At 33.8% G+C, this 12,524-nt stretch overlaps 1 long non-coding RNA gene across 1 annotated transcript; it reads left to right on the top strand.

Annotated features, from left to right (window-relative positions):
* Window positions 1-149: 149 nt before the first annotated feature.
* Window positions 150-11,736, top strand: LOC136719338 (uncharacterized). The gene is made up of 3 exons (XR_010805402.1): window positions 150-311; window positions 678-715; window positions 11,629-11,736. It is a non-coding gene; the product is annotated as an uncharacterized LOC136719338 (long non-coding RNA).
* The last annotated feature ends 788 nt before the right edge of the window (window positions 11,737-12,524 follow it).

The following is a 12,524-nucleotide window of genomic DNA, read 5'->3' as shown; positions in this document are numbered from 1 at the left end:
TCAAATACGTGCGAGGGGAGGAGGACGGTGGCGTTCCTGCGGCGCAGACTTACGCAGTTCTGTGCGGATCTGCGCAGCTCCACCAATGGCGTCGGCGTAATCCTACAGCTCTGCGCAGCTCTGCGGAAACCAGCGTGACACGACCGCGACCCACTTCACGTGTGTGTTGTGTGCCGAGCACCTGCACCGCCGCAGCGGCTGGAAACTTGTGTGCTGCAGTAAACACAGTGTATCAAAGGGCTTTGTTTCCCCCTTTTCTCTACGACATGACTTCTTAACTACTGTAAGGTGGTATTTGTATTATCAGTCAGGTAGGTTTTAATGAGAAACCTATATTCTCATAATTTGATAGCTTTTTTATTTCTACCTCTACCCAATACGTTGACACGCAATTTACAAAAATGTCACATTATGGCACGACATACATTTATCTGCGTTTGTATCCCAACATGCTTAATTATTTTAATTATTTTGTTTAGTTTTGAGTTCATTTTTATTATAGGCCACTGATGAAACTGATGTATGCCCCAAAACACGCCTTTCTGTCTTAGCATGTGTAACCTACATAGATATTAGGTGGAAAATGAATGTCTTACTGTAGTTCAATTTGCATAATGTGTACACGTTTTATTCTCAAAAAATATACGTGGTTTAATCTCCATTTATTTTCTCAACAGGTTTCACAAAGAAACTTCACAGCAACTGCCCTTCTTGAGTAAGTGTACTGTTGAGTTTACAATGCTATAGCAAATGGAGAACCAGTGCTAATCTCTGGTTATTCAATAACTGCTTATATTATTATTATTATTATTATTATTATTATTATATTTTTTTACAGTGAATTATTATGTGCCCTCTTTGAATTGATGGCATAAGTCAGTTGTCTTCATTGAAAATCATATTATTAATGAGGGGGGGGAAACAGTAAGAAGGTAAATGGTAGGTGTCCTACATAAAAACAAAAAGCTGCAAGGAAAAATAAAGTAATCTGAGTGCAAAGTTTTTTGTTGTGTGAGGGTAGAGTTGAGAAATGCTTTTTTGCTTGCCACTGGCAGCTCTGTATCCTCGGGTTGAATGACCTTATCCTGCTAATCAACAGCTTTCTGATCAGACAGGGTTGGGGGACTGAGATCTGTGTTTCCCCTTTTCACCTTTAAATTTTCTGTTTCCAATGGAATGCATGCTCACAACTCTCAGCTACATCTCCTGCACTCCAGAATCAATAGCAAAGATCATTAACAGGGAAAGGGTCCAGTTCAGTATTTAATGATGGAGTAGTAAGTAAAAAGAAGCACAATGCATCAAGACAACCTTTGAAGTACAAGTCGGGTGTTTACAAATTTGCCTCTTAAACTTTGATGCTCAAAGGACTGGACACTTACAATGGAGGAGTGAGGTTAAGAAGACTGCCAGGAAATGCTTCTGAATTTCACCTATAATCCTGTGTCTTCCCTCAGGTCTTCAGCATAGCAGCTTCCACACTGCTTGTATTAATGTGGTGCTTGTCTTGAGAGAAATAGACCACAGTATTGGGGTTTCATAAGCCATGGATACATCTTTGAAAGCCTGGCTGGAAATCTGTATTTTTTCAGAACAGTATGAATGTCATTGCTACAAAAAATGTGTTTACTGGACTTGAAACCACAAAACAAGTTAATGCACAGCACATCTCCAGATAAACAAAACTTAAGTATTGCGGATGATTATAGAGATTTTGCCTATCTAGTCGTTGTAGAGTTTGTGAACAGCCTGCAATTGCCGAAGGACAAAATGGATTACTTATGATTAGAGACGCCTCAAGAGTCCTGAACATTATCTGTTGGTTTTGTGATCTCCAGGAGGATTTGCAAGAAGATAATATGTAAACAACCTCAAAAGAGAGAACCACAGAACATGCACATTTAAAATGGTCACCTTAGTGGGAATTGAGAATAACTTTTTATATCTGAAAGTTAAAACATACATGTGTGGGTTTTACAGGGCAGTTTGTAAACTACATTTAAGAAATAGAGGATGTTTTTTATTGGGATTGACTGCAATGAGTGTGAGCCTGTGTAATGATAAAGTCCTTTTGCATGGCTGGAAAACTCATGTCAAACAGATTGGTTCTGCACTCTTGTATTCCATAAGTATGCCTTCTCCCTAGTTTAAGATTCACATTGTATCCCAAAGTACTTTTCTTTCCTTGAATAAAAGCTGAGGCACTTGAGCAAAAGTCAGTTTGAACGACATTGAGGCTGACAACTGGAGTCCAGGAGAAGACATTTCCCTGGTGACTGTGAAGGTGGTGTTTGTGAACGAGAGTAAAACAGACCTTTAAAGAACATAACTCCATTCAAAAACACATGTTCCATTTGGGTCGTGAATCTTATCTTTCCAGTCAAAGTCATCAAATAGGCTATATTCCACAGGCACGCTTAAGGATGATCTTTGAGGGGATGATCCCCTGTATTAATACATATTAGTAACTAGTTCTAGGCTGAAATAAGTGCATGGTATGTTTGTTTAATGCTTAGTTTGGACAAAAATGCAGAAACTACATATTTTTTATAATATTTCAAAAACACATTATAATCATCTAGGCATATGCAGCAATGCTGGTTTTAAAATTGCTTTACAAATTATACAAACCACTAATAAAATGGAGTAGGGCGAAGGAACATATTCCAACCAAGATCATTGAGAACAGTTTTCTGAAGGAATGCCTAGTAAATAGAAAAGACCGTATACAATAAGCTAACAAATGTTTCTGCTGCAAGGTAAGTTTTTATTGTATTATTCTGCTAGTTTCAATAAATACGAAATGTTTCTTCAGGTGATCAGTTCTAATATATATAATTTACGTTCAGAAGCCTGTCCTCGACAGGTCTAGCTATCATATAACTGAACAATGTTCAACTACTTTCATATACTCTTATTAAACTATATCATATTATTTAATGTGGACTCAGATTAAACAAATATTTGTCTGGTAATTCATTTATTAGAAATATTTAATTGTACATTGAAATAGAGAAACATCTGTGGTACAGAAAGTCATATTATTTCCATAAGTATTTGATGTTGATGTTCACTTATTGTTTTTTTGTAAGATTATTAATTTAAATATCCAGTCAATTATTGAAAATAAGTGTAATTACATCAGTACAAAAAGGTGTGTTCAGGTGCTTATATTCAAGATGTTTTAGTTTTTAAGTTATACATTTTAAGATAGTACACATATAGTTAAAACTCATTTAAAATAAATAATTTAGCTTCCTTATTTTGAGGTTACAACATTAGGCAAAACATAAGCCCCCAATGCCCTGCACATTGTTTATATACAGAAAAAATTGACAGCCAATAAGATTTCTTAACACATTAGAATATATACTCTATGATCTGACTGTTTAATATAAAATATATACATCTATTGTAATACAAATCCCTTACATTTGTATTTTAAAAAAGCACAAGGATGCAGAATCAGACTGTATACACAAAAAAGGGTTTTAGTAAGCATCCTTATAAAACCCCTGTTCACCTGAAATAGAAGGCTTTAGGAGTACCCACTTATAGCAGATATTTGGCAAAATAGACTAAACGACTGTATTGGAGTTTCTGATTATATATTGCTTGTAAGGAGTGTGTCAAACGTGCATGCTACACATTGTGCCTAGAGAGATTGATGTTTTGTCATCCACCTGCTTCAAAGCTGTAAAACCTGCAGCTGCAAAAGAAAACCTACCCAGCTTCAAAAATCTAAACAAAGAAACCTTGGTGGGATGTTTACATTTCTGTGGAGGAATATCTCAGATTCTATGATGTGATGGTGAAATGGTTTAAAGATATCAGTGCCTGCGAACGGGTGAGTGCTAAATGCTTTTTGTTTGTGGTAGCCAGGAACAATTTAAAATGATTTTGCTTTGGTTTGGCTTTATGAAAAGCCTAGCATCTCCACAGAGAGAAGCAGCCTTTTCAGTCATATGCAGATTGTTGCAGTCATGCAATATGCAATGCTAATAAAATTCTAAATGAAAGCTTATACATTTTTTCGTTGGTGAATGCAAAGTGTCTGTTGAGGCATGTTTTTCATCATTCAGTGTCTAAGGTTCCTTTTACCTTTGAGCAGAATGATCTATTGTGTATTGTTTATCACAAGCCATGGTCACTTCTCTGGAATGCAATTGGCTAGAACTACGCCGTGTGGGTCTTGCACCCTGCTTTTTTTTTCTCAACAGATTCCTTTGAAGCAAGACAAGAGCAGAGGTGGCCAGTTTAACTTGTCTTTTCTCAGTTCCGTTATGCATGCTTTAGAAAGCAAGCTAATAGAATGCGTTGTTCTGCATTTCCAGTGACAGACATGCAGCTTAAATTAAAAATAATTAAGCATTTTATATTTTTTAAAGGAGATTTTTAAAAAAGCTGCCATTTCAGGTGCTGCAGATATGCTCTTATGATAAGGGTAAAAGCATTTGCATTGCAGTGTTCCTTCTACAGTTGCTCTGTTATTGAAAGCATATCAGAGTGTACCCTTTCATATTATATGTTTATCTGCCCTTTATATGTTAAAGATTATACATTCAATTGATGATAAAACACAATATTTTACAAAGAGATTCACAGCTTTTCAGTAAGACATATAGGTGTGAACAGTTCTTTCTTTGTCAGATTTACAGAAAGTGTTCTTGACTAAGACCATGTTAAAATTAACTATATATGTGTTATACATATATATAATGTATATATCCACAACAGTGTTTCTCTGTGTGTGTATATATAAATGCAATGAAGAAAGCTGTCAGTCCCTGTTTCCAGAATCAGTTTGTTTTACTGAATAGGTTTTATGTTTTTCACGTACCAGTGCTTTCTATAAGCTGCTTAGTGCTTTCTTTCATTCCAAACTACCTCTTCAAATGCTAATTTAAATTTTTCAAATGCAAATCTCTTTTGATGAATTAAAAAAAAACCTGATGCGTTGTATCATTTTTCTAAATAACATATTTTGATTAATTCATATAAAATTAATTTAAAGCTTTAGTTATAGTATTCATTTATTTTAATAACCAAATGTTAACAATTACTGGAATATAGCAATGTTAGATTGCACAGATTTTTGTTGTTGTTGTTGACATATATAGTATAATATGAGGTATTTAAATTTGAGATTATGACCTATGTCCAAGTCATAATCATAATTTCCAAATCATAATTTCAATTTTACATAGTTCCAGCTGTTTTCTTTTGTTAATATAATTCTTAAATTATGCTCACGTTAAGGCAGTCATGGCAGGGTCTTTATAAAATGATAGAATTGGTGTTTGCATATACTAATACTGTATGTAAAGATGATTTGCTATTAAGGTAGAATAACATTATTTACTGTTCATGGAAAAAAAGATATACAGAAAATGTTATATTATGCTCTATATTCAACTTCTGAACACACATTATTCAGTGTATATAAGCAAAAGTGTTCAGAGAATTATGCTCTAATGCTGAGTGTAGATCCATAGAGAAACATCCCAGTTAACCCTTTAATTATGAGAGCCCCATCTCACTGCCTGTATTTACTCTGTTTTTAATTTGTCATTATATGACAAACATCAACAATGAAAACTTACTTCCTGTTTACAGCCATCTTGGTAAGGTTTTCATTGTATCTTTTTGTAGCCACTGGGTGTATCACCTTGAACACTGATTTTGTTGGATCTCTGAAGCTTAGCAAGGTTGGACCTGATTAGCATTTGGATCATGCAATGCATCAAAGAACAATCAGGTTGCTGATGTAAATTTGCGTTGGTGGACTGGTAGTTGGCACCCTTCCAACTGGACAAGACGTTACTGTAAAGCGCGGGGGACACTGCTATAGGGTTGCTGTCTTTCCTATGAGACTTCCTTAAATACATGCAAAACCCAGTTTCTTTGCCAAATTGTAGTCTAAGCTATCCAAATTTCCTCCCCTACTTTTGTGGGCTGCATGATTTCTCATTTTTCCATTTTATCTCATCTGTAGAGAAATTACTGGTGGAAAATGCCTGCTTTGCAACACTCAGAGTGTGATGTATGCTTTGGGAATCAGTGTGGCTTTATAGTGGGTAGCCATTGGGTTGTTTATCATACTGTATCATATAATCATATACGTGAGCTATTATTATTATTATCAAGTCACATGTGTTTTTTTTCTTCTTGTCAGTACCTTCTCTTGCCTTTCATATCTCTAAGGAACAACTGGGAATATGCACAAGGAGGCAGTTAAGCAGGGTAGCAAAGTGTAATGAGTTTTAGACCAGTATACCAGCTTTGCCAGATGCAGTATGTATTTCAGTTCATGTATCCAGCATGCCAGCCCAACCATGTGGTGGTTTACTTCTCCAGGAGCTATAACAATGTCGGCTATGTGTGAGTTCTCAAAGTCAATTGACAGATTTGTATATGCCATGCCCATAATAACCAGTTTCTGTTAATTTGATTAGAATATGTAGGTGAAACCCCTCCCCCCTCCCTTTTTTACAAAAAAATTACAGTTTGCACTCTTTAATGTACAATATTTTATCACACAATGTTACATAGTAAATAATACTGAAGAGCCTTTTTTGGGTTAAAGCTTGGCTTTACAATTTTTGCTGCATCACTTTTGTGAAACTTACAAGTTATCTCATGAGATCAAGTACTGAGGTGAAGTCTTAGCAAGGATTACAGTACTTCTGAGATAGGAGTGAATCCAGCTGTCTGTCAGACATGAATTGATCGGATTATAAGGGGTGTATTCCATCCCTAAAGGGAAGTCAAGCAAGTTGGATATAATTGACTTTGGTTTTTCAATATCCTGTGGTTGCTATACTTCCAAAGGGGATACCTTCGAGGGTAAATAGCAGAAAGGACCAGGTTTGATCAAGTTGGCAAAGGATTAGAAAGAGATCAATATCAGCAGTGTTAAATTTCAGTATGAGATCCGTACAGTTACTCAGTCAAGGTCTTCTGTACACAATAAAATCTGACCCAGCACTAGAGGATTGTCCTGAAAAACCCTGGAGGAAACATTTTTCAATACTTTTTACCTGCATACATTTTTTTTTTCTTCTCTATTTACTTGGTATGTGTTTTTAGGAACTCAGTTGTATTGTTTGAATGGTAAATTGAAATGCAATCATAAATGTTTCTATACTTATTCAACTTATTATAGTACAGAATCCAGTCAACAGTGTTCCTAATGATTTATTTCCACTGTTCATATCAGATCGCTTACTAAACTTGTAGTGCATCTGTTTACACTGTTTTCCAGCGTGCAACTATATATACATATATATGTGTATATATATATATATATATATATATATGTGTGTGTGTGTGTGTGTGTATATATACATATATATGTGTGTATATATACATATACACACACACACACACAATTATTTATACATTTTGTATGTAGGTATGTACTCATTTATTTCTGTGTCTGTGTGTATTTTTTTGTGTGATTATGAATCTGAAATATAGTTCCACAAAGTGATTCGCATCACACTTGTAGCAAAATGTGTATATGGTGCTGGTTGTGTGTTGAGTGATATGAGAGACAGTTTGTGAGTAAACTGGGACATGCTGTGCTCAATCACAGATTGAATTGAGATTTGATTGGTAGCCAGTAGAATCATTCAGGGTCTAAGATTTTAGAGCGGCATGCCAACGTCTTTATGGACAACCCACAGAATGTGTATTATGAGCTGTTTCTGATCCCTGAACACAGTTGAGTTGAAGTGTCAACAGGACTGGAGATGCAGCCACTTTTGATGCTGCTGTTTCATGTAACAACCCAGTCAGTGATAAGGGTTGTAGTTTCCCATCTATGTGTACTATGTTTAATCCCAGTGGGGTCTCCTTGCCACTGTGGATGACTGGCTTTGCTTGCTTTTGAACCTGATATCTTCAGGCTGTACCTGGTGTTTCAGACTTAGGCTTTTACTGAATGAGCCACCAATGAAAACAGTTTTAATAAAATTATGTTCCTTTTTATGTATGTATGTATGTATGTATGTATGTATGTGTGTGTGTGTGTGTGTGTGTGTGTGTGTGTGTGTGTGTGTGTGTATGTATGTATGTATGTATGTATGTATGTATGTATGTATGTATTGGCAAACACCCTTGTCCTGGGCAGGTTAATTGCTGTCATGTTATCTATACATAAGACATCAGAAACAACAAGTCCCTACATCAAAGTCCTATTACTGATCACAATGTGTTGCACATGACTTTTTTCAATCTGTCATCACCTGCTTTTGACTACAGCAGAGTTTTACTTTAGCAAATGTAATGTTCCTTTTGAAGAATCTAGAAGAATGTCTTGATCGATGTGTCTGTTATTAAATGCAGATTCAGGTTGTACAGCTAGTGAAGGGAATACGAACAACCAGAAAAAGGATTTGTTTTGTCTCAGGATGTTGACCTTTTTGTGTTGTATCATACCAAAAATACCACCATGTATTATAAACTGGGAACTGCAAAGTGAGAAGTGCAACAACTATTTATAAGCTATGTTCTTTGAAGCTGTCTTTTGTTTTTTATTGAGGCATTTCAAGGAAATAGTGTTGTTAAATAAAATAGCACGTCTTTAACATTTCATCAATGCCACAATAATTTCCCCCCTTATGTTCAGTAAACCTCAAAATAATAAACACAGTTCCTTAGCGCTATTGATTTTATTTTACTTTTTATTCTGTGATTCATGAGTTGTCATTATGTACAAACATGTATTGTGTATCATTTCATTGCTCAGATAAAAATTATCCTCACCATTTTCATTAAATGGCATATGGTATTATGTATAATTTGATATTTTTGTGGAACAATTATCTTTATATCAATTTATTTTCTTCTGAACTTAATATATTTAAGCAGATAACTATAAAAATGATGCTTGTTTATTTTTTGTATGTAGTTAGAGGTGACAGATGAAATGCATTCATACATGAAATCATAGCATTGATTTTATAACCTGGTATGTTACAAAATGTAGATTTGGGCGGGGGGGGGACAAAAACAAATGGCAAGATTACCTATTTAATTACAAACATATTTCTGTTGTCTCAACCCACATCATATAAAGATATGCTTAAGAAGATAATATAATATATACAAATAAGTAGTTTTTAACCTTTATTAGAACTTTAGATTGTTCAGCAACCATATGAATGAAATATAAGTGACGTTGTACTGCCTCAGTTACTCATTTGATACCTTAAAAATGTCAGCTGGATAAACATAAAGCATTAACACTTTGGGACCTTATCCATTTAGAATGTATATATACATGTATTCAATTTTGTTTTAATTGGAAGAATATTATCATTGATAATGCTATTATGGTATAATTCCTTCCCTTTTATTTTATTTAAGTAGTACATTGAATTTGCATCAGAAATTAACAGCCATGCCCTAAAGTTTACACTTTTTTTTTATTCATCAAGAGCAATTTGTATTCCTGATAATCTAATTCACATGAAGTACAAATAATCATAATAAAATTAAAATAATAAGCAGTCACTGTAAGATTGCATTTTCTGTCTTTCCTTAGAATTTCCTCTCATTAATCAACACATATTTCTTTTTACAACTTTGTTCTAAGTTCTCTTCATTGTTCCTAAACATTCCAGTTCAGTTAAGGTACAGCGCTTTATAGTTGCCACTGATGAACCATTATGTTGTTAGCTTTGGTGTAATGGGGTAAAGTGACTTTAATAGGTGTATATTTTCAGTTGATTTCCATAACCCATCCCCCCCACAACAACATGCTCATTTACATTTACAGTGTTCTACCAATAATATATTATGGTATCCTGTGGTTGTTATATACACATTATATATATATATATATATATATATATATATATATACACAAAATAAACTAACAAGAATGGAGGTCAAAAGAAATCTTAAAGAACAAAATCATGTATTATTAGTTTGAAAATTAATCATTTTATGGTTTTCTGCACATTTCTAGAAAATATTGCAGTTTTTCACAAATCAAACTCCTAAAAGAGTGTATTTCTACAATTTTGGCAAAGAATTGGTTTAACTTAATGGATCAATTCTTTTATTATTAAACTGAGTCTCTGCAGTATAAAGTAATACATTCAGCATTGATCTTTTTCTTACCCTTTATTGCCATTTTTTTTTCAGAGTCCACATTAAAAATATGTTAGCAAGAATAGAGATTTAACATAGAGACTTGGGGGCATTAAATCCTGTAAGCTATTCACATTTTATTTTTAGAACTAAATATACTGAGAGAAGTAGCTTTGCAGTTTTATTAGAATTTAAAATGTAGATCTCAGTGTTTCACTGTATTGTTGTCACAGCGTTTAAGTTGTACATATTCTTAAGTAGATACTTATTCACATATGGCTCAGTTTGGATGACACATACTGAATGGTATCAGTTTTCAATCAATTTTCAATCCCTCTCTACTTCAGTTTAACAATTTGGGTAGTTAAAGCTACAGCACATACCTTTTGTGGTTGTTGTTTTCTTTGTGGTACCAGGCGTGCTTACGGAATAAAATACATCAGTAATTCCAATGCACTCTTACTTAATATTACAATCTCAAATCATGAGATTGACAACAGAATAATAACCACTTTCACCAGCATTTATATTACCATAAGTGTCTAAAAATACTTTATCTTGTTTTTGTCTATTTTATTATTGCTTTATATGGAACATTAGAAATTCACTTCTGGTTCAGTATTTCTGTTGAAGCTGGAAATGAAGGGTATTGAACAAATATGTGAAAATGAACCCAACAGTTCAGGACATAATGATCAAGACAGGGAAGGTCATCAGTCCGTGCCTGTGGGCTGAACAATCAATACCCGATCAATAGCTTTTTATTAAAAATGTTTACAATGAAATAAAAATCTATCTTGTTTTGTTTGGAAAGGGAGCATAAAGCTGTTTCAGTGTGCTGAGGGTTACTTTTTTTTTTTCTTAGTGCATTTTCACCGTATCAGTGGAAACGCAGCATAAGCAAGTTGTATCCACCTCATAGTGTTTTTATTAATAATATTATTATTATTAATTCCCTTTTTTGTGGGGAAAAAAAAAAGTCTGTTGAATAGAATAAGGTAATGGCATGGTTTCCATTATTTGTATATGTATATAAAAAATATGATAATAGTAGTGTGGTGTTGAAGAGAAGGTGAGAAGAGAAGGTTATGTAAATACTGGAGTCAATTGACAGATTCATAGCATTTGTCTGATTTCTTATTTATTGCACAGTATATGTTAAATACACACAACCTATATATGTATATATTATTTTTTTCTTCTTCTTTGTTTTATATAATCTTACAAAGCTCAATACTGGAATTCCACCATCCTTAAACTATAAAACCTGTCGCCAAACCAGCTTTATCTGTAATTTTCAGTCCTGCACATAAATAAGCTTTTTAATCCCCTACAGGGAAAGACCACTAGACATATTATGGAATTTGAAGAGCATCTTTATTTACATCTGCCATTCTTTAGATAATTCAAATAAACTGTCCACTGTTAGTTTGCCTTGCGATGTTCAAAGATTGGGGAAAAACAGGGGTGCAGCACATAAAAGGAAATCCATGACTTACAATCATGATTTATTTTTTTATCTTTCAGAAGATGGAGAAAATAAAAGTGGAAACCTGTATGCTGTTGTGTGAAATCAAGTCTCCCGTAAACAGAAGATTAAGGCTGACCAATTCTTCGAGAAAGACCTGCATACGAAAGAGGTGAGTTTGAATTACTTGAAAATATTATATTTTGCCAATAAAATACAAATATCTGATTATAATCTTCTGATTATATCACCTATTATTTGAATTGGAGTGCAGAATTTGTTTTTTAAGTTGTATAACTGACATCCACAACCAGCACTTTTTTTATTTGTTCCATTACAGGAATGAAGGCTTTTATTTGATTACCTTGGTAACCTACTAACTTCTTTGCTGTTCATCACACTCAGATTATGTAATCCAATTTGTAATACAATTTATTTCCATCATAAGGTTAAATGTTCTGTTCAGTAATGTAGGTTAATCTCAATAAAGGTTGGTAAAAATATACATATATGCACAAACACTATGAAAAAAGTGATGTACATACTAATTCTGCATTTAAGATTGCACTGTAATGATAATATTGTAACAATAGTTTGCATTCAAACATTAGGACAATGCATATGCAATGTATACACAGCTATATTTGCTACTATGATGGACAGTGATTATTGAACAGGTTTATTGATCATTCCATTTTTAATTCATTGGCATATTTTCCACAATTCTATTGGATTATTGACTATACAGTCTTGACTTTCATTTTTGGAAATGATAGCCTACCTTGGGTGGTTATTTTAAAACCATAAGAAAAGAAAGCATGCCTCTAAATAAGCTTCTGTAATCAAAGTATTGTTGTCATCTGTTGTTTAAAAAACAAATCCAAATATTCAGGCACAAACAAATGGAAAATGTCTGTGGGTTTTTGTCTTGGTCATGTAAATTGCAAAACAACAA

The sequence above is a fragment of the Amia ocellicauda genome, chromosome 23 (assembly GCF_036373705.1).
Source record: "Amia ocellicauda isolate fAmiCal2 chromosome 23, fAmiCal2.hap1, whole genome shotgun sequence".
Classification (NCBI taxonomy): domain Eukaryota; kingdom Metazoa; phylum Chordata; class Actinopteri; order Amiiformes; family Amiidae; genus Amia; species Amia ocellicauda.
The sequence above is the reverse complement of the archived record's forward strand: the minus strand, read 5'-3'. Positions and strand labels throughout refer to the sequence as shown.